The sequence below is a fragment of the Euprymna scolopes genome, chromosome 16 (genome assembly GCF_053919585.1).
Source record: "Euprymna scolopes isolate OS-2025 chromosome 16, ASM5391958v1, whole genome shotgun sequence".
Classification (NCBI taxonomy): domain Eukaryota; kingdom Metazoa; phylum Mollusca; class Cephalopoda; order Sepiida; family Sepiolidae; genus Euprymna; species Euprymna scolopes.
Genome location: NC_136497.1, coordinates 55361339 through 55386168, shown reverse-complemented (window position 1 = coordinate 55386168; position 24830 = coordinate 55361339). Strand labels below are relative to the sequence as shown.

At 34.1% G+C, this 24830-nt stretch overlaps 1 protein-coding gene across 7 annotated transcripts in view; it reads left to right on the top strand.

The window, feature by feature from the left end:
• The window catches only part of LOC145295967 (dual specificity tyrosine-phosphorylation-regulated kinase 4-like), a 436432-nt gene that overhangs the window by 92220 nt on the left and 319382 nt on the right, over positions 1-24830 (top strand). Inside the window, exon 1 of one of the 7 annotated variants that reach the window (XM_080141892.1) lies at positions 18345-18449. The exons of the other annotated variants lie outside the window; for them this stretch is intronic. The gene's annotated coding sequence lies outside the window, so the exon portion shown is untranslated. Of the gene's footprint in view, positions 1-18344; positions 18450-24830 lie in introns of those variants that run through there. 7 annotated transcript variants of the gene reach the window in all.

Genomic DNA, 24830 nt, shown 5'->3' with positions numbered 1-24830 from the left:
GGTACGGCTGCCGAGGCTTCCCGGATCTTCCTCCTGTAGCGTTTCTCCCGTAGATTCTCTGTGTGGGAGACCTCGAAGGAGGTGACAGCCTGGTGGACAGTGCGTCACAAGGTGTCACAGTTAGCAGCGAGAGTAGACTACTGGTGATCATTAATGTGGAAGTCACCGAGGGGTTTTATATCGTTTCTTTGGTGCTCCTCTGTCGCGGCGGCTAGTAGAGAGTTCGCCGTATAGAGATTATCTTTGATTCCAATTGGCTAATTTTTAGTTGTTATTGTTGTGCCATGTTATTAGTACTATAATAGCATACCTCGCTACAATTTAGAAAGTATGTAGGCGCCATTCGGAGAATTAATAGTATGGTAACATTTTCCAATTATAACCGAAACATAAAAATCATCAAGGGAAATAATTCATAATTTGAACTGAAGAATATAAAAGAGTTGTGTTTCTGAATTTTTTAGATGAGGATTAAGTAATCGTAGTATTTGAATTCTTCGGGATACTGTTCTCACAAAGTTTCGATCGATGTAACCTAGGACCTTCTTCTGGTATTTAATCCCTTGGACAGATGACACTCAAAATACAATGACGAATTATTTGCGATTTCTACCACGGCCACCGAGATATAAACGACCTGTTAACTGAAAAATACCTGCAGACATTGTAGATAAGATTTGTCGAAGAGTTACTGACAGTATTTTTAAAAAGAGCATTAAAACATGTTAAAAATGAAAAGAAAGGAATCGAATTCGATAAATAATGAAACTAAACTTTATTCAATATAAAATATAAATATTATCAATGTAAAATTACGTAATTTTAAAGCAATATACAATCTAATACTGATAAAACTGAATTATGAATTTAGGGAGCAAACAATCAAAGAAACATTAAGCACAAACAATTCTTGGCCTTCGGGACAATATCACAGTGTAGTATCTGTTCTGATGCTACATTTCACTTTTTCTGTTCTCGGTTAGTGGAGGAGAAATCCTTCATGACTGAGACAATTTTATTTTTGTTTCTATCCAGAATGCCCCTTATTGGGGGGTTGGATATTCTCCACAAGATTATATGTTGAAATATTTAAATAACTATTACTTTTAATACATAAATTATATTTAAAGTTTTGGTTTTCTGTTCTTCTATGTCCATTTTTTTCCCATGTTTTTCATCAAAATGTGTAGCGTATTTTCATCAGTTACATGGTTAGGAATCCTATACTCTGCTATAGTCTTCATTTTCATATCAGTGCAGAATGCATGAATACGGAATGAAATTCACATAACTACTAAAAAACAATCATACTATAATGTGAACATTGGTTAAAAACTAAGAAAATATAGTAAACATCTACGATATTAAATCAGAGTGTTGGTGAACACATTATTATTATTATTATTATTATTATTATTATTATTATTATTATTTCACTCACCAAGAGTTGTCTCACAGGCCATCATCAACGATCGCTCACTGGCAGTAACATGTGGCGTTCCCTGAAGACCGAGTGACAACATGTCTCCCCAGATTTTCAGTGTTCTTCACCTCTTGACCATTTGTGCAGATGATTGCACGTTATCGCAACAGCCGTTTGACATTGATTCTCGTTGGTATCGGCCATTAGTGTTTCCTGGGGTATGGGTGACAAAATGCCTCCCTAAGATACCAGATTTGAACTGCACACTTCCAGTGGAGATCTGGTTAGTACTCTCGGTCCATCCTCCCTGACCCTTCATAACTAATTGATGTGGCGCCAGTCGATGTCGTCGTCTACACTAGTTTATTATTATTATTTTTATAATAATAATAATAATAATAATAATAATAATAATAATAATAATAATAATAATAATAATGGAATTCGGGATGGAAAAGTGTACACTGCACACCACGAGGAAGGGAAAACTAGAAACAACAAAAGGTATAGCACTGCCCGATCAAACAGAAATGAGGGCAGTAGGTGAACAAGATAGTTACGAATACATAGGAGTGCTGGAAGCAGCCGCCATCAAAGCAGCGGAAATGAAAGAGAAAATTGGAAAGGAATACCTCAGAAGAACAAGAAAACTCCTCGAAACCAAACTAAATAGTCGAAACCTATTAATATTAATCAAATTAAAGGATTAAACACTCATATCATTGATAAAGTACTCTGGATCTTTTATAAACTGGACCAAAGAAGAACTAGGGAATCTCGACCAGAAGACCAGGAAACTAATGACGATACACAATCCACTACACCCAAAGGATGATACTGACCAACTATATGTGAAAAGAAAAAACGGAGGAAGAGGACTAGTCTGTACAGAAGACTGCGTAAAAAACACGAAAAAAGAATTAACAAAATACATAATGCAGAACACCAAAAGAATAATTACTGCAGCAAGAGACACGGAAGAAACAAACAAGATAGAAAAAGGGACGAGGAATAAGACGATGAAAGAAAAATGGGAAGAAAAACAGCTATGCAGACGATTCATAATGATTACAAAAGAAGAGACAAAGGAAAACACTTGGAAATGGCTACAAAAAGGAAACCTTAATAGGGACACTGAATCACTAATAACAGCTGCGCAAAATAATGCAATTAATACCAACCACATTAAAGCAAAGATCGACAAGACACAAGAAAACAGTAAATGCAGACTCTGGGAACAAAGAGACGAAACAATAAACCACATAATAGTGAATGCAGCAAACTAGCCCAAAAAGAATATAAAAATAGACACAATCAAGTGGTGAAGGCGGTGCGTTGGCAATTATGCAAACAAATGAATTTTGAACACACAGACAAATGGTACAAACATAAACCGGCAGCAGAAATAGAAAATGAAAGTCACAAGATCTTATGGGACACGGATATACAAACATATAAACCCATAAAAGCAAGAAAACTGGATGTCATAATAGTTAACAAGAAGGAATAGGCCGGCCAGATTGTAGATTTTACCGTTCCAGCATACCACAGAGTGAAAATCAAAGAAAAGTAGAAACTGAGCAAATACACAGTATTGGCCAAAGAGCTCAAAGGAATCTGGAAAATGAAGAAAGTAAAAATTACACCAGTAATAGTAGGAACGCTAGGAACGATACCAAAAAAAACTTTGAAAAAAGAATGGGAGAGATTGGAATCAGAGGGATGGCCGAGAAAATACAAATTTCAATAATGAAAACAGCAGAAATATTAAGGAAAACCCTTGAATGTGGAAACTAACACCACGCATGAACTACACACAAATTGGATACAGAAACGGCTACAGATGCAAAATACAAAGGAACATTACATGAAATCAAACTGTATAAATGAAAAAATGTCCTCTTTTTGTGTCAACATAAACAGGCACCACACTAAATAAGAGGGGAAGACCGAGGAGAGAAAATACTAGGCAGACCTCGACAGAAGATGTACAAAGAAGACTGGGACCTTGGGGAGGCTTATTGCCATCCAAATTCTAGTGAAGACCAATGGTCGCCGCCAATGAGAAATCAATAGTAAGCGGCTGTTGGGGTAACGCAAATTATTTTGTAAAGGTTATCGAAAGAGGTGGAGGGTACCGGAGATCTGGGGAAACTTGTTGTCACTCAGACTCCAGGGAACACCACAAGTTGTTCTCAAAGAGCAATCTTTGATGATGACTTGTGTGACTACTAGTGAGTAAATAATAATGATGCTTGTGCAGTGTACGCACCGTGTTACATTTTATATAGTATTTTCAAGTTAAATTAAACTTTTATGGTATCTTTTTTTCATTAAATTGTTAGATGAAAATGCAGAATAGTTAGAAAGCCCTCCCCCATGCTAAAATGGCTGTCTAAATAATAACATTATTATTTCTGCGCGGTGCGTACACTGAACAAGTACCAAAATAATAAGAACAACATTTATTTATAAGATAAAACATAAGAAAATATGTTAACTAAAATTTAATGTACTCTTTAGTTTTACTTCATATTAAAACTTTAATTAAAACTGATTAGTTAATAAATTTTTAAGATAACTTTGTGTTCGTATGTCTCGGAAGAGCATAGAGAATTTTCTATTTCATTTCCCGTTTCAGTCATGTAAATTATTTACGGTTAAACTGTTATAACACAAAACAAACAAAAACTTTAACAGTTTTAAATATATTTAAAAAGAATTAAATTACGCCCGCTGTTAAAATATTGAATTCATTGATCGTTTTATTTAAAAAAAAGAAACAACAACAACAACGAACTGTCGTGAAAAATGTTTCTAACTTTAAAATATTTGGAAATACTCAATTAAAAATTTTATTTATTATTAAAAGAACGTACTGAAAATTATTTTCATATCAAGATTCTTTGTTTTGCAGTTTAAATAAATAAAATGAAATATTCGACTTTCTTCGATAGACATATAAGAAAAGTACAAAAACAACTTTCTGCTATATTTTTTTTAGATTAAAATCATTCCTGCCAATATGCAATTATAATATTTGCAGTTATATAATTATCCAAATGGAGAATTATTCTTTCTCTTTAGGAGAAGAAAATACACGCACGCTTAGACTACTTTCATAAAATTACCATAGCCATTCTCTAAGGCAACGAAATTTTTTTTATGCTTGCTAGCATGGCCATGTGGTTGAATACAGCGAACTGTAGGCAACTTTTACCTACATGTCGCTTTGGCAATGACGTCACGCCTTAATGTACATTGGCCTCCTTCTAGATCTCGTTGGCCGTGCTTCTACCTAGTCATGACCGACAGGACGAGAGCATGCTATCCTCGTGAATTAAATAAACGGTTTTGTTCGAAATTCCAAACAGATTCCCGAGTTCGACAAAAGAATTTCCGCGTTCGACAAGGTTGGCGGTTACACAGAAACGTGAAAATAACATTCAAGATGAGAACAGTAGTCGGAAGAATCCAAATAATACGAACAAAAAGAGTTGTCGGTACTTCTGCAGAACAGGACTCATATCAACATAAATATTTCTGATTATTTACAATTGTGATTTACGGGACAGACCAGAAATATCCTTTTTTATTTTTCCTTATCTTAAAGTTAGGGTCAATTCCCCCAAACCATATGTTAATAATTTTCTTTAAATAAATAAATGCATCAACTTTATTTCTTTGCTTCGCGACTTTAAAGAGATTTTTCAACTTTATATTTATGAGGAGATAATTTTTTAATCCTAACCCAAACCTAATCTAATCTTAATCCTAACTGTCACCGCGATGGTCATTTTTGTATGCAATCAAATGCTTAATGTCGTCTGGGATTTTTATATTTTTTTCGCAGATTTCAAATCGTAAACGCTTTAACCAATTTAAGTCTGTTCCTTAAATTGCAATCGGAAACATTCGTCTCAATGTGAGCCGTGTGCTGTAGCAGTACCGAGTTGTCTCTCTTACAACTAAAATTTTATTTGTTTTTCTGTATATGTAAAAAAATGTCAAAAAAAGGACAAAAAAACAAAACAAAAACGAAACTATGACTTCACTGAATCCCGAGCAGCGCCGTGTCGATATAGCTGGTAATCTATGATCTTGTATATTTACCAAATTCTCATCAGTGGAAATGTGGAATTCACATTTTCTCAATGTTTTATCCTTTCTATCTTCTGTTGAATTGTACTGAACGTTGACCAATTAAGATCGTTGTCGTTTTGTTTTGCGTTAAAGAACATATTGTATCATATCCATATAAAACCCCCCTGAAATTCTTTGCCTGTGTATACGTTGTAACCCCTTTTTCATCGAAATGAAGATTTACTAAGACCTGACCTGACATATAAATAATGATAATATATTAATATACTTTTTATAAAGTACTAACCTTCAAATGGCTTGTGTTATAATATAAACACAATCGAATCATTAGTTTACAAATTATAGTTATTTAAGTGGAGCTACTGTCGCAAATTTGATAAATAATGAAAAAAATTGAGTTTAGCATGTTGATGGTTTCTGTTGTTGTGCGTCCACCATACGGATAATAATGAACTCTACCACTCACTTTAATGACAGGGAAATATTCTCTTAACGTTATCACAGGTTATGCTCGGATCTTGCGTTCGTGGCAGTCGGACTGATGTATCCAACACTTTTCATTTGTTGTATTTTTTTTCAATATATTTCGTTTCTACTAATTACCTAGTTGTGTCTTCTCTTCTGGACTCTTACAGGATCACAACTCTGGCAGCGAGGAAAATTAAGGAACTCGAAATTTTGTCACAAGCGACATTGGCGACGAGGGATGATTAAGAGAATTCGCAAATTATATCACAACATTAGCGACGGAGAAATTTTAAGGAACTTTTCGTCAAGAAGCTTAAAAAGATGTTACAACACGGGCGACAGTTATTCGAGAACCTTTTTAATGAAAGCAACCTCAAAGGCAAAAAAGCAGAAAGGAATACATTTTTTCTCTCTCCTAGAAAAGTATCATCGTCTAAATTATAAACTTTTATTTTTATTATTGACTGAGTCCAACCGTCAAAACTTTTACGCAAAATACGTACTAAAATGCGATTTTTTTCTTGACAAAAAGAAAAAGTATATACTTTTTTTTACGTAAGATTGAAATATATAAAGTCGTACTTATAAAACAATTTTTTAACATGGAAGACTTCAAGTTTAATTTGCCCGAACTGGTAAAATCCTAAATGGAGCAACAACAAGAAAAAACGAAGAAAGATTATTGCAGCAAACAGCAAAAGAACGAAAAGAGTAATGTTTGCGGAATTATTATTACAAACATAAGTGAATCGAGAATAGAAATGCTTTTTTACAAAATGCTATTTAAAGTGCAATTAACAGCTTCACTTATTAGACAAGGATAGAAACCTTCGCTTTATGTTTCAGGAGGCGTGAAGATCTATATAAAATAAATTTTTGAAAATCCACAGACTTAAAAAAGTTCGGCTATTACTCCGAAAATTAGGAACCAACGAGCATAACAAGTTCTTGGATTATATTCTACTCCGAAAAACTGGTGACTTGACTTTCGCTGAAGCTATCATCTTCTTACAGAACCATTTAACCCCAAAACTTCTCTGTTCGGCAAAAGGTGAAAATATCTGAATTAAACAAGAAAAGGCAATGAAAACTACTTAACATTTGCATCATTCGTAAATAAACAGCGTGACGATTTAAAGCTTTCTGAACTTAGCACATATAACTTTGACCCTTTAATATTCGCGCAATTATTTGTATCTGAGAAAGGCGCGAAAATTAGACGAAGAATGCTAACCAAGCTGGTTGGCGAACCAAACTTAACATTACAAAAATTAGCTGAAAACTGCCTAAAATTTATAAGTATCAAGCAAGACTATACTGAAGAGTCGTGCACTGTGAACATAAGGAAGATACGACAGAAAGCACATTCCAACCCTCCTTCAAAAACAAGTAATACCAAAAAGAAAGATTTCGATCGCTCTCACACCATGTCATCCCAATAAAAATCAGTAAAAAATATCCTTAGCCCCCGTTGCCATTGGTAAGCCATTCATTGCTTTAGAGATTACACATACCGTTTTAAAACCTGCCTGACTTGTAATAAAGTTAGGCATAATAGTTGACATTGCAGAACGAATAAAGGAAATCAAACACGAGTAGAATCCCCAAGAATAGACGAATCGGACGGCACAATTATATAAAAGTACGTAAAAGTAAAAGTCATGAATAAAAATGTCAAATTACAATTAGATCCTGGATTTTATTTGCCCATAATCAATTTGCATACATGGAAAACTTTGAATAAACGAACCATGCTAAACATAAATAAAAATGCCAGATCTAAGACTATAAAAAATCCGTGGGTGAAGTCATTGCCAATGTCACATTTAAAGTAAGTATTAAAAGAAATATAAATATTCGTGTTAAGAAACGCATAAACAATTTATTTGGCACAGACTAGATGCACCAGTACAAGTTTTGGATTTATCAGTCAACGCTTTTTGTCAGAAAATGGGCAAGTTAAAAAAATTTCAAGAAGCGAAAAATTACTATGCAAAATTCCTTTGAAATCAATCTGTATATGAAAAACTAGCAAAACTTTACATACAACAAATCAAGAAAGACGCTGGAAAGAATAAAGCATATAATTCGGCACGATTTGAGAAATAGCAACAATTAGAAAGCGAGTAAAAATAAAAGTGTTACAAACAGAGGAGCATCAAATATCAACCAGACTCGCAAGTAGGATTCATAAATACGAACTTGGTCCAACCATACTCGCTTCTAACATTTCAATTTCACTGTATGAGCACAAAAATACAATATTTACTGAACTTGCGAAACGGAATTGTGATGTCATTGATAAACTAATAGATAATATTACTAAAGAAACGCAGATAGATTCCGACCTAGAAGATAGTAATTCTTTTCCCTTTGTCAGAAACATCGCTCATAAATACGAGGACTAAAAGGAAACGAGAGTTACAAGACCGCCTTTATAAAATACACATGTAAAATAGATCAGTTTTGCAATACACGCACGCACACACACACACACACACACACACACACACACACACACACACACACACACACACACACACACACACACACACACACACACACACACACACACACACACATATATATACACACACATATATATATATATATATAGTCATCCACAAACATACTGTTGCCTGTTGATGGATATATTAAACTGATTTAAAAGCGATAATTTAATCTGGTTTTAAGCGAATTTGTTGCTGCTGTCTTTCTTTTTGCCTCCTCAACTTGAAGTTATTTTTTTAAATTGACTTGAACACTATAATATTTCAATTAAAAGTCAAATATGAACAGGTAAAATTATAGAAGAATAAAAGACGAACCAAATGAGGTATAGGTTACAGTTACATTAAATTTAGCTTAAATTTGCAGTCTTTGAAAACAATACACACACACACACACACACACACACACACACACACACACACACACACACACACACACATATATATATATATATATGAGATTTATTGACGACTTTGTATGTAAAAACGATAACGAGGAATTAGAAAAAAAAAAGAATAAACATCTTATAAATCCAAAGGAGTTAGAATTAAATTGTGAACATAAAGGAGCACAAGCTACATTTCTGGATTTCGATATAAAAATTGAGGATGGAATTTTTGTTTATAAAATATTTGATAAAAGAAACTTTTTCCCCTTTCAAATAATCCGTATGCCGTACAAAGTACTTGCCCTGTATTTATTCGTTATGGAACTATTATGTCAGAGTTTCCGAGAATAGCTCGCGTTACCTTAAAATTAAAAGATTTTATACTCCCAGTTTCTAGTTTAGTAATAAGGATAATCAAACAAGGTTGGGATAAAACTAAAATATTTAAAAAGTTAAATAAAGCATTTGTTCGTTATCGTGATGCCTTTACGTCGTATAAAATTAACCAGAATGTATTAATAAAGGAAATCCCAAACTATATCAATAATGCATAAGATCTATTATTAAAAAAAATGTGCATGTATGTATGTATGTAAGTATGTATATATATATATATATATATATATATATATATATATATATATATATATATATATATTTATATTTATACTTTTAACTATTATATATTTTTAATAAATAAATTAAAATGTAAATATATAAAGTACTAATAATAGTAGAGAGTGCTAAGTAGTATAATGGATTAATCCTAATCTTATAAATACAACACTGTTAAATTAAAAAAAATATATCCATCTTGAATTTGGAGACAGGGACGAGTCTCACAGGTAAGGAAGACATTTTTTTTTATAGCATGAATAGATTAGCCAAATTAATCATGAGTAGGTAATTAGATCCAATATCTGGAACATTTTTGTTCTTGTGATGAAGGGAGATGGTGTTTGATCAACACTGCTGGAGAGCCATGATTTAATATACTGCCTTGTTTTTAAATCCCCGAAACACTGTTTCATGGTAAACAACAGATGATCCCTTAAATTAAAATTAGGACTATTGTGAATTCGAGAAATAGTGTGATTAGTTTGTTTGTTTTTTAAAAGAAAGAGTGCTCAATTAAAATGAAAATCCGAAAATAAGAGCGTATTTATATTTTGTATACAGAAAGTTATTAGATGAGACGTCATTGGTACCGTCGGTTTCAAGCCCGATAATTTGGACCGTTTAAGATATCTATATAAGCCTTGATATGGATATCTTAAACATTCCTAATTATCGGGCTTGAAACCGACGGTACCAATGACTTGTTTCATCTAACAACTTTCTGTATACAAAATACAATATATATATATATATATATATATATATATATATATATATATATATATATATATATATACTACTAATTAACATAGGCGGGTGAGTGAGATATATAAAGGTATCAATCACCAATACCGGGGGAGTCCGGCAACGACCGTCAAATAGGCAAGACGCTTATGCTGCCCCCAGCAAAATATGCAACACGCCACCTGCCGAAATATCTCCAACTGAAGTATATCTGAAGACATGTAAATATGTATATAACTTTTCTTCCTAATATATTATTGTATACCTTTACTTTCGTGTTCTTGTTAATTATTTGTGCAGACACAACAATATATATATATATATATATATATATATATATATATATATATATATATATATAATTTGCATACAACGTTTTCGTTTTATAAATTACTTGCATAATTACTTCTAATTGCTTACACCCGACGTTGATAGGGATTGATTGAGAACTACGTTTACTCGTATTCCTGCTACCAGCCCTAAACCTCGTATTACCATTATATAGACGAACGTTTGCTGTTAATGGGTGTCACACACGAACGCCAATCCCACGATATCATTATGAAAAATACAACTAAAACTTTTAAAATCGTAGTAAAATTTTACATTTGAAAATTTATGTTTGATCTTCGTATAAGACACAAACACTGACCTATAAAGACACGGCGTTTGTTTTATAGATTGATTGTATTAGTAAATTCGTTTGCATAGCAAGAGACAAAGGAACATGAGAAGAAAGGGTGAGGGCGAGCCTGACGCGAATCCCCACCAGAGGAACAATTTGACTCGCATTAAATCAGGCTCTTTGTAATTCTTACGGTTATATTTCAAGGTCAATGAGGTCAGCCAATAAATAAGATTTGTAGTTTCTGTCCGAACTGATTACTTAAACAATTATTCGTAGGCAGAATATATATATATATATATATATATATATATATATATATATATATATATATATATATATATATATATATATATACTAGCAAAAGTACCCGTCGTTGACTGGGTTTAGAAACAGCCTACAGAAAATGGACTCTGATTTATGAAAGCATGATAGGTTATGAAAAGAAAGGGTTGTAAATTTGGGTCGAATTTGGGGGTATCAAAACCAACGCAAAATATGATGAAAGTAAAAATAAAATAGATAAATCCCATGATTTATTATACCATAACTGTTCACACTGAAACACTTATCACAATATTCTGTGGATCTATATTAAAAAAAAAACCTTGTTAAACTTTGTGACATATTTCCATTATATGGAGGTCAAGTGCGAACGAACACCTCATAATTTTATTATACCATATTTCTTCAAACTGAAACATAATTATCAAAGTATACTTACGCAGATAGATATGAAAAGTCTTTATTAAATTTTGTGCCTATTTCCATTTTATGGTGGCCAGGCGCGAACGCAGACCCCACAATTTTATTATACCATCCCTATTTAAGTTAAAACATACTTATCAAAGTATTATTATGTACATCTATATCAAAAACACTTGTATTTTTTTTTATTTAAATATTTAAATTTTTTATTTCCATACTTTGTGGACCAGGCGCGAACGCAGACCCCACAATTTTAATGAACCACCGTTCTGCCAGATCAAACATACCCATTCCTGTGCCTCGATACATCTTCTATCATTATATGTGATCCGTTTTCTATAGTAGTCAACCATATAATAGCCTATTCGTGACCACACACACACACACACACACACGCACACACACACACACATTCAGCAGCTTTATATATATATATATATATATATATATATATATATATATATATATATATATATATTCAAGAACATCTGATTGAACACGACAGAATTATTCTTCTTTCCGATTTTTCTGGATATCTTTTCCATTCACCGAGCAGTCTTTTTTTTTTTATTTCAGCCGGCATGTTGTATAAAATGGCGCCAAAAAGTTGTTGTTCAGCCATATTCTACTCAAGTGCTTTCTATTGGTGCATCCGATAATCATCAGGAGTGATTGTAGTTGTTATCTTTTTCTTTCCCTTTGAGGCTTGGTGTATTTATAGTGTTTTTTATTGGTTATAAAGGTGGGTGCAGGATAGTTAGGGGCGAATTATTTTTAATTTTCGATTTTCTTATTTTATAGTTTATTTATTTAGTTTCTTGTTAGTTATTAATAGGGCCGTGAACACAGAATATTCTTTTCATTCTTTTGACTCTCAAGTATATATATGGCACAGTAAGACCCAGCCAATCAACCGAGAACCACATCAGTCTATATAAAAACATATAAGATATTAACGGATATATACTCAAGAGTCAAAACAGTGAAAAGAATATGCTGTTGCACATCCATAGTTATTAAATACTGTTAGTATATTTGTACCGGTGTAAAATGAGATCCGGTTAAAAAAGGTGCTGTTATTTTTGACTCCTAATAATTATATATATATATATATATATATATATATATATATATATATATATATATATATATATATATATATATAAGTGAAAGTGTCAGTCTATCTGTCTGTCTGTGTACATTTTCCTACACAATAACTCTGTCAATGTTCAGTCTACAGGCTCCAAATTTGATATACAGGGTAGTGAGATTTGGGAAAATCTTTGTAATCCGTTTTAAGCCAGAAATTTGGCTGTTAAGGGGTCAAAGTTCAACGATTTGACCTTTGATAACTCTAATAAACACTTCCGTCAATTTTGGGTCTAAACACTTGAAATTTTATATATAGATTCCTTAGATATGGATCTAACTTAATAACTTTGAGCCCAAAACAACAAATGTTAAGGGGTCATAATAGGGGTCGAAGTTAAAAAGAATTTGACCTCTGTGGTCTCTACCAAATTACTCAGACAATTTCTGGTCTAAACATTTGAAATTTTACATAAAAGGTATTCAGAGATAGGGCAAGCTTTTTTATCGGTTTGGATTGAAATTTTTTAGTTACCAATATATAAATGTATGTATGTATATATGTATGTTTGCATGTCTGCCTAACATTTTCGATGGATGCAACGGATTTTACTAAGATCAGTATCGTTTTTAATTCGACCTTTCATACGAAAAATATCGAAAAATTGGCTAAAAGCATTAATATCCTCACCTTCAACTAGGCACTTTTCCACGGGGGGGGGGCTGCTTTTTTCGCCGATATTTTTTAAAGTTATCCTCTCCTTTAGATTGTCTAGCCTTAATTTAAACATAACTCACTTCAGGTTTGGCGGTAGTCGTAAGCGCAAAGATGTAAGTTTTTCCCCCGTGCTTTTCCTCCTTCGTGGTACGGATTCGAGCCTTCCTACTACCACTTTTTTTATTTTGCTCAACATAAACATCCAAATACCCGGGCTGAAATGCTAGTACGTATGTATTTTTGTTTAACAAATTTTGCCTACGAAACTTCTAGAGTTTTTGGTCTACAGACATGAAACTTCATATATAAGGTATTTGAATCCATACAAAACTTTATACTTGGGTTTTAGCCCGAAAAAATTGGTGCAAAAGTGTGAAATATAAAAAACATAAAATGAAATTTGCTAGGTGATGTCAAACGCTGGGATTACGAATACATAACGTAGTAGATATTGGTTCATGTTTTAATTTTTAGCCTTGCAGTAAAGGTTTTCATAGCCCAGTCATTTACGGCAGAGGCAAAATTAATTGTGAGCTGAAAGTTTTGGTTTCGATTATCAGTGGTGCGCATGAGCTTTTTCATATACTTTTTGAGTCATTACTGTATATTGCATCCAATCTCTCTCTCTCTCTCTCTCTCTCTCTCTCTCTCTCTCTCTCTCTCTCTATATATATATATATATATATATATATATATATATATAAAAGTGAAAATGTCTGTCTGTCTTTTCTCTATGGTAGGTAAGGAAGACTATTATACAGAAGGCATTACTTTACATATTCATACTTTTTTAATATATACATATGCGCATAACCTTCTGAACAGTACATAAGGTCAGAGCGAAGCCGGGCGGCACTGTTAGTATATATATATATATATATATATATATATATATATATATATATATATATATATATATATATATGTGTGTGTATATATATATGTATATATATTATAGTTAAATAAAACATTAAAAAGCAAGGGTAGCAATGATTATTCATTTTATTGATAACTACTACCAAGGAAAAAAAACCAAAACCAACAAAAAAAAAAAAAAATGTGCACCGATTCATTCAAAAACCGTCAACGTACGAAGGCAATTCACACGAGCTGATATATCAGAAATTTTCAAGCAAATGATGTTACATCGAAACAAAATATAAGCTGCTTCTCTAGTTTTTTCTTGTAAAACATTCACAACGAGAACTCGTCTTCTTATCACAACTACAAAGAACTTTCCTTTTATTATCAGTGTATGTCTAGCATCAAACTCGATTTTCCCTGAACATGGCTTCCTTTTTAGAATCTCCCATCTTTCACGCTACTGCTTCTCTGAAAAGTGCAACATGGTCATCAATTTAATCTCAACAAATAGTTGTCGTAAAACTGTCCTCATAGATGTTCAAATTTTGCTCACTGCATGCATAATTCTAAGACCTTCGTTACTGATAATCCATTCATCTTAAACCTTATCTTAGAGTGGATTTCTTGATAAGTAGTGATTCATTAATAAAAAGAGAAAAGAGTGCGTTTCATATTATGTATGTGTGAGATTTTCTCTAGGCTTCAAAGCTAACGATGTATAGGCCATAGAAGACGTTCCTTGTTAACTAAGGTATGGCTTTGATCCTGCGCAGTTCTGGGAGACCACCATCCCAGGCTTTGCCTTTTCTATTTGAGAAGGGGTTAGTTTATTGCTAATCGTCTGTGGCGCCTCCTCCAAGAAATGCCGATAGGCTTGCCCAGGCATTTTTTGTAGGCCAAAGGGCTGGGTCTTTAATTCCCACTTTCCAACCCTTATTACACATTATCGTGTTATGGGAAGGAGATCAATATCAAAGAAGTGGGGAGGGTTTATGACGTCAACTATTTATGGGTTTCGAAAACAACCCAAGCAGTGTACACTTTTTAATTTACAGATTAAATTAAGTTATTAGTTATATTGGTATATACGGTACAATCATGTTGACACACCGGTTCTCGCCAGATCACCGAAGTTAAGACAACGTTGAGTCTGGCCAGTACCAGATGGGTGACCATTTGGGAAGGCGAGGTGCTCTATGTACCGCGAGATAAAATGCCAAGTTGAGAAACTGGCGCGGTCTATCCTTCTTTCGATGTTAGATTGGACTCTTACAAGCCGTGGTAGGCAACCCATCTAGTGATGGCGTCACGATAAAAAATACCCTTGACAGCCCTGGCGAAGCATCAAGTATTCAGCTGCCGATAAGATTTGAATTACACTACAAACTCGTGCAGTGAGTTCAATCTCGGCTACGGCCACGCTGAATGGATGGATTAGTTTTGCTTCACTCTCTGTTAAGCTCTAGCTTCTGTCGCATCGCTACAGTGTTCTATGTTTGTGCTTGTTTTGGTAACTGGTACATATTTTATACCAGGCGTATCTAAGCTTTTCCCGGAACATTACATCACTCGTAAGACGCCGAACAGCCAATCAATACGAGACCAGAATCAGGCGACTTTCGGATAAATATTGAAAGAGAAAAAAACAAAAACAAAAAATACAAAAAAACAAAAAAAAAAATCAAAACAAAACAAACAAAAGAACTAAATGTTACATTGAAATCATCAATGTTAGATAAGCAATTGCAGTATTTTTTTTTCAAAATAGAAATTAACCGAACCCCTCCCGCCCCCAGCAAAAAAATTGCTTTACATGTGGCGTTAGCTACATCATTACAAAGAGATGCTCCATAGGCGACAGATGTGGGTGGAGGCGCACAAACCTTTTCTTAAAATTTTCTTTGATAAACAAAAGAACAAAAATAATTGGACAAAACAAAAACATACTTGGAAATAAAAAATTGCTTTTTTGAATATTTAAAAAAAAACTTTGAGAGACCTCTCCCCCAAAATACTTTTCACAAATGAAAACAACAACAACAACAACAACAACAACAATAATAATAATAATAATAATAATAATAATAATAACGGTTATAGTAATCCCTCCCCTATGCATAAAAAATATATATTTCATAAAACATTAAATGAATAATAAAACAAAGTTACGGCAGGTCGTTTTTTTTTTCTACGATTTCGATTTATTTTACTATTTTTCTGTTCATACTGTTGTTAAGACTTTATCATCGGCGACGCTCGACATAATCCGGCGGTTGACGTCATGTTCCGGGAAAAGCCAAGCAGATGCTTGGACACGTCCAGTTCAAATACAAGTACATTCACGAAATGTGCTCCAATAAACTTAATAAACGTCTACTCCCTAAATGAAAATACCCCTAATCAATCTGATTAGCAGCAAAATCACACCCCTTCATTGTAGAAATTCCCTAGACGCAGGAAGATTTTAGAACTCTGATAGCTTATTTTTTTCCGGGCTGCTTACCTATGGAATTCCCTTCCTGCTCCTTGTTTGCTCGACAGTACCAACATGCAGATATTTAAATGTAATGTGGACATATATGTTCTTGATGGTTGCCCCTTTGTAACTCTGGTCCCCATCACAGTAGTCTCTTACGTTTTCAGTGGCAATATGCCCTGATTAGAGTGTACAAAAGTAAAAACAAAAACAAAAAAAAAACAAAAACAAAAACAAAAACTAAAAACAAAAAACAAAAAAAAACAAAAAAACAAAAACAAAAACAAAAACAAAAAAACACGCTAAAATGAAACCTATATTCTTTAATTATTCATGGAATTTCACCGTCTTTGCAGATGGTAAATTTTAATCAAATGTCACCAATTTTATTAGATACTAGGGTATACGTGACCCGTTTGGTCAGTATTTGTTATCCTTCACTCTATAATAAAGACCGATGTGTATATATTTGAACATAGATAAATATATGTACTTCCATCTCACTACGAAAAAGTTAGTGAGAAAATCAGGAGCCCTTTTTTTCTAGTCACCAGACAAAAACATTTCAAAAGATTGAAAGTGGTCTATATTCAGAAGTGGTCAGTCATATTTTTATGTGCTGGCAAATTGAGCTACCGTCAGAGAGATGCATGGTAAGCCTACGGGGAATCGTTACTGCAGTATGACCAATGTAGATATGGAACAGGAAAAACGTGAAACTAATTGATAGGAATACGAAATAGATGAATCGGAAAATCAACCCCTGCCCCCCCCCAAAAAAAAAAAAGAAAAAAAGAAAAACAAAACAAAACAAAAAAACCAAAACAACACAATAAACAAACAAACCTCATAATGCAAAAACCAAACAAACAAACAAACAAACAAACAAACAAACAAAATCCGTGTTGAACTCTTATGTCGCATACGCATAAAAATTTAAATACGGTTACAAGTCGAGAATAGTTAACTGTCGAGAAATTGTAAACACATAGAGAAAACAGAATAGAATTAAATTATCTACTTACACATACACTTTTAACGTGAGAAAACTAATACTTTTTTAAATTTCAGAATTTGATTTCGTTGAAAAATGTCTTACAGAAAAAAAAGGAAAGAAAGAAAAAATAACCAGCAATATTTTAGAGGTGATCGCTTAACTTGCGGATAACCTCAGGCTAAAAAAGATAACAAGGAAAAGTTACTTACCCTACCATTTAACCTAAATCCGAGTGACAAACCTACCCCTCCCAAAAATCTCTCGTTAAACCAGTTCAGCCAAAGTAAGCTACATTTTAGTGGTCATCGTTGTTTGTTTTTTTTTATTACTGTGTCGATAACACATTTTTTCAAAATAAAATTTTGAAATAAAAAAATTTTACAAACAATTTGTTAAACGTATAGCAATCGGTACAGAGTTTAATTCTATTGTGTTTGCTGTAAATTATTTGTTTATTTTTATTTTTTTTATTCGTTCGAGAGTTTCAGAATGTAAATTATTCTGTACTTTAAACGAAAATGCTCCCACGGTGAAATTAGGTTTGATTTCTAAAATGTCCGTTTCTTTCTTTGGTGATGTAATTTGAATAAACAAAACAATTCAACGCGTACGAATGACGTCATAGAAAGCCGCTCTTAGCTACTTGTTGAAAGAAAGTTGCACAACGAAAATGGTTTCTCGGCCTTGTATCACGACCAGTACACGTGGGGAGGCAGGTAAATATGAACGATTCAAGTCGAATTATTAGCGCCAGTTTTTCAACAACATTCAGTTCTTGTATTTCATTTAGATTTTGCTTGGAATATTCTGTAAACTTGTGGTACGAAATCGTGTTAAGATAGAAGTGATTCGAATTGGTTTTAATATCTTCATACAAGAGATGATTTTTTTTAATGTCTTTTAACGGTACTTCTGCATTTATCAACCCGCGATTTCCACAAAGTTACTCAGGTGTGCTCGGCAGATGACGAGAAGAACCGGAAACGGTGAACAAGTAGTCTTTCTGGATATTAAGACATTATTTTCCAATGTAAACTTGTGGCACAAAAACGTATTATCCTTCCTTGAGAGTTCAAAATCGACTTCGTAGCCTAGTGGGGGATGCCCTTTTCTCTTCCTCGCAACCCTTTTTCTCATAGAAGAGACGTTGCGAGCCTGTCTCTGCTTTATCGTTGTTTTCATGGCGGGTGCTCGTCTAAGCTCCAATTTATGATCCCCCCTCGCTAAACTTTCATGAGAAACACTCGTCTATCTGCAACCACTATCAATGATTTCACCCAACTCTTTATCTGTTCCTAAACCTTAGCGTAGATTCCATGAGCAAGGTTTCTTGAAGCTGCACACCTGTGGAACACTCTTCCATTTGCCTGCTTTCCAGCTGATTATATTATCGTCGTCTGCAAATCCAACGTAAACAAGTTCTTGATGAGCCGTTCTACTTAAGTAATCCAATTTACAAAATTTTCACTAACAATTACTACGGCATTGTCCCATTGATCGCCGTATGCTTATTAACCCTTATCCTCGAGTGGCCTCTGGGCCTTGATAAGTGGTGACTCCTTAGTAAAAATAAATGTATGACTTAATGAATTTCAGTGGTCGTCGCCATTAACATGGGGAGAGGGAGGGTTGTAACAATTTTTGCTTTTTTTTTGGTAATAAGCCTCGCCTGGCTGTTTCCAGTAACTTCGTGGAAATCGCGGGTCGATAAATGCAGAAGGACCCTTTTAACATTGTAATTATGACGATTGTGGCAGTGGAAAACTAGCCACGTGTTACGGGCATGGGTATCAATGGTTATGGGCCTTCTCTCTCTTTTTTTTTCAAAATTATTGTCATCTTGTTAAAGCTGGAAATAGGTGCATCCTATCGAATGGCAAACATTCACTCACTATCTTATTCATTCCAACCAAGAGATCTTTTAAAGATTCTAACCTTCCCTTTAAGTATAATTGTTTGTGTCTCTCTTGAACTTGGTTTACCGGGTATTAACACGGTACATACACACTTCGGTGAAACAAGACTGAGTGACGAGACGAGCGAATACGGGTCGCTTTGTTGATTTTTTTGTTTGAGAAAGAGTATTTTGCATTTACCGACCCGCGATTTTTATAAAGTTGGCTCGGACTCGCTCGGCAGCTGATGGAAATAGCCGGAAAAGATAGGCCGAGCGTTCATCAATTTGAAACGGACGCTCTGTCTGCTTTTAGTTAAGACGAATCTACGAAGGCTAATTTTTTTTTATAAATTGGAAGAAATAAAAAACTTAGGGGTTGGGGTTAGGGTTAGGATTAAGGTTGCGTTAGATACATGTATCTAATTTTATTTATTGTATTTCCATGTTTTTCCTGTTTTATCATTATAATTTTCTTCATGTTTCGCGATCGGCTGCTTCCGGTTATTCCCGGCGTCCGAACACACCGGAGATACTTCGTGGAAACCGCGGATCTTGTTTTACTGTTCTACTTTCTTTCAAATCCTTCCGATGATATTCGTCTATTATTGAAAGGAGAGTTTCTTCAGTTCGGCTGGGTACGATTTAGTGTTTCAACATTTGAACAACTATCGGCTTAATCCGATGATTGTCGATCGAGCCCAAGTTGGTTGACGGAAAATCCCGAGGATTCGGGTCAAATATTACAAAAGTACAAATTCTTTTAATTCAACTTTGGACAAATCAAGATAGTTTAGACATAATCAAATACGGTGCTAATACAGAATAGGCATCAAACGAATTTCAGTGCTCACGGGGATTCCCAAGTGTTGACGTATATAACTATTCGAACATTCGTTGATCAGAACAACTTATTTTATTTAAATTTTTTTTTTTACAAATAATTTTTGCATTTTTCATAATTACCTAGAAGAGGGAAATATTAAAAAAAAATTGTATTTGTATTGTATTATTTCCCATTTTTTTGTGCAGAGGAAGGAAGACTGTGATAAAAAGAATTTATTAATTTTCTTTTGTTTATTTATTCTTTTGGGAGCTAGACTGTTGCCACCTAGACTTAGTGTTAGTTAGTTGTAAAAGTTCCAGTGCATGGAAGGCAGAAAATGAAGAATGGAGGCCGATAATTTGGAATTCTTATATGTATGTTCTGCATTTGTAGATAAACAAATTAGAGTAAATCATAGATTTCTAAGTTTTGTTATCATTTCCGGCTTACACAGCCCAAGTAGGTTTTATTCATACCAGGTTAAGGATACGTTCTCGACAATCAGTCCGGCAAAAGCTTGATCATTTTTAATTAGATGATAACCTTTTATCTGTTGTATGAAAGTATGGTTCTATGCAGTTCTAGGAGGTCCACTTTCCAAGAATTTACCTCCTCTTTTTGAGAAAGGGTTAGTTTATTGCTATATTGAATATATATATTGAAAAAGTCGATTGAGATTCTCGGGTACTTTCTCATATCCGCAGTACACATTTCTCTTGTGTGCTTTTCGATCCAAACCTTTTGATCTTGTGCATACCTTATCGCGATGGAAATAAAAGTAAAAACCTACTTTAAAAACACTGATTGTTTTTTAAAAAAATATTTGGTGGCATAATTTTGCTATTCTCATAATTAAGCTAGAAAAATGGGCAATATATTCTTAAATGAAAAACATCATCATTTACCTTGGCCATATGATGATCGCTGACAAATAATTCAAAACAGATTTAGTAAACACATACGTTATGTCTCTTTTCATTCGTTTTGTATGCACTAGAGAGTTCGACTGTTGGCATTCGTTTCCACGATTATCTTTCCAGTTAGAATTCTTCTTAAAACAGGAGGTGAAAGTTGACAACATCCTAAGTGAGAATATTTCTATTGAATGAACTGGATTCGAACTAGGCATACATAGATTAACAGTTCGTGCCATTATTATCTTAACCACCGTCACTGCTCTACATCCCTTTAAGTAAACGGTGGCCCAAATCGACGTTAATATATTGAAGCCCTTAACTAGGAATAAAGTTTACAACCCTTTGCTTGTTTCCTTTGTTTGTGACGAGACCTAAGCCACTGTGATACGCTCTCTTCGTTTATGTTCCTGGACCTTTATGCGTTGAGAAACGCTAATATTCTTTAGTATAGCTTTTACTTTTGATATCTTTATTTCTAACAGGCACCGGATACCAATTGTTGTAATTTATTATTCAGTTTACAACATTATCAGCAACCTTATATATTTGTCAAAATATTTAGGTATCTTTTAAAGAATTACTCCTGCAATATTACTTTTTAGGCATTTGAAAAACGGAAACCATCAGAAAAAACATTCAATTGGGTATACATTTTATGCACGTAATAATATTTAATAATATAATTTTAATATATATATATATATATATATATATATATATATATATATATATATATATATATATATATAGAGAGAGAGAGAGAGAGAGAGAGAGAGAGAGACCCTGCTAACCACCACCTCCCTGACTTTCCTTTGCGGACACACGCCATACTAGACGATCTGAAAATCACCCCTTCTCAGGTGCATGCTATCATAAGAAATCTTGACACTGCAAAAGCATGTGGACCTGATCTCATCCTGGCTGTGCTATTAAAAAAGTGCTCCGCCGAAGTAGCTCCAGTTTTCTCGAAACTTTACAACAAATGCCTTAATGAATCTTGCTTTCCTGGCTGCTGGAAAACTGCTTCTGCGGTACCAGTTTTCAAAAATTCTGGCGAAAGAACAGACCCATTAAATTATCACCCCATTAGCCTCCTCCCACTTTTCGCCAAAATATTTGAGACCATAATTAACCAAGCTCTAGTCCATCACCTTACAAATGCTGAACTTCTGACTGACCAACAATATAGATTTAAGCAAGCCTGTTCCACAGCAAACATCCTAACTGTAATCTCTGAACGTATATACCATTTACTGGATAAAGCGGGGGAGAGTAGAGCGGTAGCTCTAGATATATTTAAGGCTTTTGACAGGGTATGGCATGAAGGTTTTCTCAGGGAAATCAGATCATACGGTATCACTGAAAGAATACTTAATATAATTAAATCCTTCTTAGATAAGAGAAAAATCCAGGCTGTCCTCGACGGTCGTGCATCTAAACAATCTGATATAAATGCGAGAGTGCCTCAGGAAAACAAATGACATATATTTAAAGAAATGGCAGAAACACTAGAGGATGACCTCCAATCTGTAGTGGAATGGGAATAAAATGGATGGCCACATTCAATGATGCAAAGACTAAACTTGTTTCCTTCAATAATTACAAGAACCTTCTCTACCACCAATAGCAATGGCCAATGACTATTCAACTGAAAGTACATCTTTTACACTCCTCGGCCTAACGTTTACAGGAAACATGAGTTGGAACAATTACATAGAGAGTATTGCCAGGACCGCTGCGAAGAAGGTAAGTTCTCTCTACCGTGCTAGAAAGGTACTAACGCCCGAAAGTATCCTGTACTTCTATAAGGCCACCAGTCGCCATGTATGGAATATTGTTGTCATATTTGGGCTGGTGCATCTGCTACTAGTCTCTCGCTCCTAGACAAGGTTCAAAACAGAGTCGCCAATCTGATATGCCATGAACTGTCATCTAAGCTTCAGCCTCTGTCTCATCGACGAAATGTTCTTCCTTCTGCCTGTTCTACAAGTACTTTAACGGTGCATGCTCTGACGAACTGTAAGCACCTGTACCCCTCGATGTAAATACCCTCGACAAACCCGACAAGCAGCTAAATCCCACCTCTTTACAGTAGAGATCCCTAGATGTAAGAGAGCCTTCTACTCCAGTAGTTTCTTCCCCAGAACCGCTAGACTTTGGAATTCCCTTCCGGCTCCTTGCTTCCCCAACTGTACTGTAGTTTAAGTGTAACGTGAATTAACATCTTGCTGCCCTACTTGCTACGTAGTACCCCTGTAGCTTATATCCCTTATTGTAGCCCCCCTCCATCAAAGTGGCAACGTGACTTGTTTGGGGTGAAAATGTAATATAAAAATATAGTTATATTTATCCTAGAGCTATATTAATATTGAGTATAAAGATTAATAATTGTAAATCATGAATCAAAAAGATAAACAAACAAAATCAAATCGAGTGTATGATCAATCATTCATGGCCAAAATACAACATACCCACATATGCATATATGCATTGACAAACTTTAAAACAAATTTTCTAACGCAACTCAATAAGGACTATCCACCATACTTACTACAAAAATGCTAGTTTTATTTTGGTGTCTTAAACTTCTCCTACCTCCGTCTCTTTGTGCTGACGAGGAGATTGTATTCAAAAACACAATCTTTGTAAATTATTGACAATGTTTATTGCAAATTTTAATAAAATGAATATCGTTTCCGAAACGATCGTACACTCAATTTGATTTTGTTTGTCTTTCCTTTTGAAACTGATTCATAATTTACAATTATCAATCTATATTCTCAATATATATATATATATATAAGCCTGACGAATCCTATAGTTGGATGAAACGCAGAATATTCAGTGTAGCTTAATCGCCATATATATTTTATAAATTACTATATATATATATATATATATATATATATATATATATATATATATATATATATATATACCTGGTACAGTCTGCATAGGTTATATTTATACCAGTCCGGGATACCTCTTTGACACAGTCTGACAATCCTGACCATTTTTAGTAGGGGGATGACTTTGCATCTGTCGAGCTGAAGTCTGGTTCTTGTTAGTCGTAGGAGCTTAATCCTCCCAGGTCGTTACCTCCTGTCTTTCAGGTGGAATAAGTTTTATTGCTTACTTCATGAGCCGTCTTCCCTCCCCACCCAGGAGAATGTTGACTGAGTTACCCAGATAGATTTTTTTTTAAAGCTAGAGTACCTCTTCTTCAGATTCACGTGTATCACTCTGCCCGCCTTCCAACCTTGTGACACATCTGCCTGTAGTCGAAAAGAACTAAATCCTTTCTTACCTGGTACGTCTGGTTCTCTTCAATCTCAGATGTTCAATTATCCCATATTTTACTTTCTTTTTTAGAGAGAGAGAGTTAGTTTATTGTTGATCACCTGAGGCACCCTTACCGGTTAATTTCAACGGGGTTGCTTGGACATATTTTGTAGGCCAG